Consider the following 6,411-nt stretch of genomic DNA (forward strand, 5'->3'; position numbering starts at 1 on the left):
AATTTATATTTCTTAAAAACTGTAAGAGATGTCTCCAAAATATGCATAGATTATGATAAAACTTCAATCTTGAGAATCTCCATTGTTTTTGCTGTTCTGTGAACAAAATGGTTATTCAGTTGCCCAAGAAACACAAATTAAAACATGTATCATAAAATATCATTTAGAGATAGATAATCTCTGGAGAGGGAATCAAGCAGTCTCTAGGAAGTAGTCGGTGTTGTAATCAAGAATGGATCAAGCCAAAGTATGTAGTTTAATCCAGACATAAATGTGCCTGCCAAGTAAATGACCTCCTATTCTCTAGCTTCAAACATGAACTAGGAGGAAAGATACTTTTCTTCAAAAGTTAGGAACCAACCATTGAACAATGATAATACAACTTGGTTGAAACACTTACTTTAAAATTATCTTTATCTTCCTGAGTAATAAAAAAGGGCCTAAGTGTGCATTCAAAATCAACATTTCAGGCTCAACATACATGAAGTGATCAAGGTCTCAAGGGACCAATACTCACCTCAGTGTTCCCAGAATGCAAGACAAGAAGTAAAAAAAGTTGTTCTTCAGCCTTAACATACAACACAATTTTTGCTTTTGGGTGTTGGACCTACTTGGAATTAATTATTTCGCTTTTCTTGTCTATATCACCCCTTAGGAGTGAAATATATATCCTATAACCTATATAGTTTTTCTTTGGAAGCAGGTAATTATTTTAATTTTATAAACCCACTGCTGAGAAAATTTGAGTCAGGATAAACCGTTCCCTGAATTTGATTTATATCTTATTTATTTTTATTTTCAAAAATCATTTTGAGAGGAAGAGAGACACAAATACAGAGATCTCCAAACTGTTGATTCACTGACTGAATGCCCACAGTATTTGTTGCTGGATCAGGCTGAAGATGGGAGCTGGAAATTATGTCCCAGTCTCATAACATGGGTAACAGCTACTCAAGTATGGAGTCATGAATTGTTACCTACCATGGTGTGTGCTATCAGAAAGTTACGATTAAGAATTTAGTGAAACTCAAGCACAGGCATTCTGGTACAGGATATAACCGTTCCTGAGCCAGCCCTTACTATAGCAGGTACTTGGGGAACACACCTGTAGATGGGAGAGTGATATATGGGAGACTGATATTCTCTCTCTTTCATAAATAAAATGAATGTGAAAATGTAAAAAAGAACTACTAATGCTTGCTTCTGCAGCACATATACTAAAATTGGGATGATACAGAGATTAGCATGGTCCCTGTGCAAGGATGACATGCAGAAAGGACTACTATGTGTTCCAGAAAATGCCTCTTCTATATGTATACCAAATGGAAATTAAACACCTTGTAGAGCTATCTGCCCTCTCTGCCTTGTTCATTGCAGTGTTTTCCATGATAGCCAAAATATAGAAACAACCTCAGTGTCTGTGGATGGATGTCTAGATGGGGAATTACATATATCTATCCATGTGATTTTCAGCCTTAGAAGGGGAATTATTGGGGCTGACACTATGGCACAGTAGCCTAAGCCTGTGTCTGTATCTCTTATGGGTGCCACTTTGTGTCCTGACTGCTCTGTTTCGGATTCAGCTACCTACCTACGATAGGAGAAAGCAGTAGAAAATAGCTCAAGTCCTTGATCCCCTGCTCCCATGTAGGAGATCCTGAAGAAGCTCCTGGCTTCTGATTTGGATTGGCCCAGCTTCAGCCATTGTGGCCATTTGGAGAGTAAGCCAGTGGATGGAAGATTCTGTCTCTCTTGCTCTCGCTCTTGTTCTTGCTCTGTCTCTCCTTCTCTCTGTAACTTTACCATTTTAATTAAAATTAAAAATAAATGTTTTAAGAAAACCAGAAAGGGTAGATATTCTTGTTTTTAATAAAAGGATGGACATACCTAGTTGTTATAATGTGAAATGAAACAAACCAGGTACAGACATAAAACACTTCAGATGTTTATGTTTGTTTGTTTTCTGTTTTTGCTTGTAATACGTAACAGTCAAGCACGTGGAAAATTGGATGTCTCTGATCTGAAGTGGAGGAGAAAGAGCGAGGAGCTATGCAAGTTATAACATTGCAGTTATGTAGGATGCAAAAGTCCAGAAGTCTAATGTACCATAAAGAAACTATAGTTAATATGTTGTGCAGCAGAATTTTGGTAAAGAAATTTTCAGTGGATTCCTCACAAGAGAATGGTGGCCAACTATGGTGACTACATGAAATAATGGGTGTTTTTTACTGACTTGACTTTTATGGTCATGTCACTATGTGTTTGTGTGTGTGTATACACACCTCACAATAGATTATATCAGAAACCTTAAATATATACAATTTTAAAGAACAAAGTAGGCATTTGGCTGTCAAGGAAAGAAGGAAGCTGTAGTCAGAAGGGAGCACAAAGGGACATAGGAAGCGTATATGCTCATTATCTTGACTCTCATCATAGATGCATGGTATTATTTGCATATTTAAACTTAATAAATTATACATTTTAAATATGTGCTGTTTACTCTGTTTACTCTATATCAAAGAGTATCTCAAGAAACTACTATGTTTAAGTCTGCACAATTATCTGAATGCCTGTAAAATGCAGATTCTGTCCCAATCTCAAACTTTTCAGATTTATTGTATGAATATCTTAGGTTGAACCTGAGATTAATAATTTAATTCATCTATATTTTTGACTTTTTGAAAATACATACCTATTTTTATTTCAAAAATAGATTTTTACACGGGGAGAAAAGATAGATACCCTGAGCAACGCAGCACAACGAAGGTTTGAGAGGGGTGATATCCAATTGAGAAAATGAGAAATGAGACAGACACAAGATAAAGACTATGAAAACAAGTAGCTAGAGGGAAGACCCCTTCTCTGAGGAAGGAGGTCGAAATCGAAGGCTTGCTGCCCCGTCTTTTATTGAATTGCTTCGAGAGTCAAATTGCAAAAATTGATGTGGCACGAACATTGATAGTTACATCCTCAAGGATATCTTAAAAAACACAGTCCTGTAGCTTTGGACCACTGCCCAGCTATGGATCTTTGCCCACGGGCCTTGACCTTGGTCTCAGACTCTTGTCCACTTTCAGATGAATGCCTAAAGAGTTTGACCTTGGTCTTCAGCACAGCCATCTGTGAACTCGGAATTACAGGCAGTCTGTCCTGCTCTTCTTCATCAAGTCACGCTGTTGTTTTTTTCACAAACTGCCTGCAGCCACAGAGAAGGTCTTCCATACACTGGTTCACATCCCAAATGGTGCAAATGTCAGAGCTGAGCTCGTTTAAAGATGCAAGCAGGAGCTTCTTCTGTGTCTCCCACATGGATGTAGAATCCCAAGTATTAGCCCATTCTCTGCTGCTTTCTCGGGCCACAAGCAGGGAGCTGGAAGGGAAGTGGAGCCAGCCAGCCAGGACATGAACGGACCCCTACATAGAATGCCAAGGTAGATGATTAGCCTGTTGAGTCACGGAAATGGCCCCTTTATTTCTTACTTTTATACTCCATTGCAAAGATAATGTGGTACATTTACTCATTCATCTATTAATGGTGTTTTGGTATGTTTCCTCATTTGGTTTCTGCAAATAATGCTGCAACGAAGGTGAGAGTCCAAACATCTTTTGAGATTCTGCTTTCAGTTTGTTTAGATAAATACTCAGAAAAGGAATTGCTGAATTGTATGCTAATACTGTTTTTTGAAGAGTCATTATACCATCTTCCATATTGGTTGCACCGTTTCACATCCTCTCCAGCAAATAAGAAACACTCCAAATTCTCTACAGCTTTGCCAACACTTACTATTATTGTTCTAGTCATTTTATAACTTACAATCATCTACCAGGTATGAGCTTATTTTCATTTGCATTTCCCTGTTGATGATTATTGATGCTGAGTTTCATTGTTTATTCAAATGCTAGTTAACAATTCTTTGGAAAATCATTTATTCAGGTATTTTGCACAATAACACATCAATTTTTTCTTTGCTATTAAGCTGCGTGAATTCCTTATAGATTATGGATATTAACTCTTTATTATATATAATACATATATTATATATAATGCTTTATTACATATATTATATATATAATGCTTCAGAAATATATCCCCTCATTTTAAGCTGCATTTTTATGGTTTATTATTTTCTTTTCTCTGTAGGCTTTTGATTGGACATTCTCCCGCATATTTTTTTTTTCATTTGCTTTTGTTTTTGGTGAGATAAGTAAGGAATAATTGCAAAGACCTCATCTTGTAAAAATTCTTAACTATGTTTTTTTTAGGAATTTGACAGATTTAGATCTTGTATTAAGTATTTTGCCATTTTTAGTTTATTTTTATATATGGTGTAATATAAGGATACAATTTAATTCTGTCATCCATAAATACCAATTTTCCCAGCATTATGTGTAGAAGAGATTATTCTTTCTTCAGCGGGTATTTTCGGCACCTTTGTTGAAGAACAGCCGACAACACACGTGTTGGTTTACTTCTAGCTTCTCTATTTTGTTCATTATACTTTTGTCAGTGCCACATCATTTTAATTAAAGTCAATTTGTATTCTACTTTGAAATTACCGAATTTGATGTCTGTAGTATTATTACTCTTTTTTCAAGATCAGCACTATTTTTTATTGCCCTTACATTTAGTTTTAACACCCTGTTCTGTCTTGAAGTATTTAAAATATAATTTTTTAATTGACTCACGATAATTGTAATCACTCTACTTTTTTTGTATGCATTCATTCTTTGGGATTCACATATAAATTAGATAAGGTGAGATTTTTCTTTCTATGTATTACTTATTGTATTGAACATAATTCCTTTATTATCTATTCGTGTTGAAAAGGAGAGGATTTTGCCCATTTTTTTTTATAAAACACGCAAATGATTGGTGTCCTAAAAGCTCATGGGAATTCACATTATAAAACAAAGTTATGCATAGTTTTTAAGAACTATTTGTACCAACTTCAATATTTCCTCAAATTCAATATTCCATAAATCATTTTAAATAACCTCAGTGGTACAAATTTTATGTGTTAGTTTAAATTGAAAAAAGACTGCAAATTGCATTTTTATTAAACTGAAATTGGTTTAATAATGTTAGTGTCATGATGATGATTATAATATGTAACCTGGCATTTCTATAATTTCTTAAGATTTATGATACATTTTCTACAGTTACCACCTCTTGTGGGATCATATTTTTGTCTTTCAATGCAAGGTAGTAATTGTGCTGGGAAAAAAGACCAGATTATTAATGGAGGTATAATAAAATGAACATGTAGTTTTGTACAAGAAGCTGACAAATATTCACTAAACGTTGATATTAAGGAAAGTTAATGGTATTCCAAGTGAGTAGCCTAACAAAGATAAAATTACATTGTGGAATATTATTGCTTGATTTTGCAATTAGAGCTTACTGTGTGAAAGCCACCTAGCAAAATAGTTTGACATTGTAACAATTATTTTTCTTGCAACATTCCTGTAATATTAGGTATTACCCTTTTTCACGGACAACAGAACTGTGTTAGGAGCTTATCAAAATCAAACTGAAGGTTCATGGAGTTGAAATTCTGTTTGATGCTGCAAATCTTATTTTGCTGTCTTTTTTTGCTGCCTTGTTTTTATGTCTGGAATGCCACATTATGCCCATTATGTCAGAATGTCAGAGATAGTTGCGATAGGAATTAGAATCTAGAGGATTTTTTTTTAAGATCTTGAACTGTTCAGAAGTTAGGTATGCTTTCACATGATTTATTCAATGTTGGGCAGGGGGAAATAAGTGAAATTGTAGTAAAAACTGTGTTTCATTAAGTATGTATGAGAGAAGATGGATTGAGTATAGGACAGGTATGGGCCTTAGGTAGCCAGCAGAGAAGAAGGTTGCTTTCAATCATTCATTCAAGGGAATATGAGGGCCTTAGCTAGAGCAACAGTGGGGGAATAATATGCCTTGTGCTTTTATCTTTATGTCAGTACTAATTTTCTTTGCCCTGTTGCTTGCTTGCTAGTACAAAGTAATTGACTGACAATGAATTATAATGAGATACAGGTTTTAAATTTTGAAAAAAAAAAGTAAAAATACGCAAGAGAACACTGTAGGCAAAAGATCACACTATACTCTAAAAAATTCTATTTGTGTGATGCAGCAAATGTTAATACGATTGACACAATGTACCCTGTTCTAGCTGATAATATTTGTGTAAGTATTGTCCTTGTGATTTGTTTCAATAATGGGGAAGAAGAAATACCAGCATAATGACACATATTAGTTGAGGAATTAATTTTTTCTAAGAGGTATACATATAAATTGAATTTTTCATAGACATAAACATGCATTAACCTGCATCATATAAAGGATCAGAAGAACAAGGTGCTATTATACAGGAGTGTTTATTCATATCCACAGATGTAAATAGTAATTTTAGT

General features: G+C 34.7%; 1 pseudogene; it reads left to right on the forward strand.

The window, feature by feature from the left end:
* The first annotated feature begins 1,197 nt into the window (after window positions 1-1,197).
* Window positions 1,198-1,292, forward strand: LOC121171860 (annotated as a pseudogene).
* Window positions 1,293-6,411: the final 5,119 nt, after the last annotated feature.

This window comes from Ochotona curzoniae, unplaced genomic scaffold (assembly GCF_017591425.1).
Source record: "Ochotona curzoniae isolate NIBS_2020 unplaced genomic scaffold, NIBS_Ocur_1.0 contig_1274, whole genome shotgun sequence".
Lineage (NCBI taxonomy): Eukaryota > Metazoa > Chordata > Mammalia > Lagomorpha > Ochotonidae > Ochotona > Ochotona curzoniae.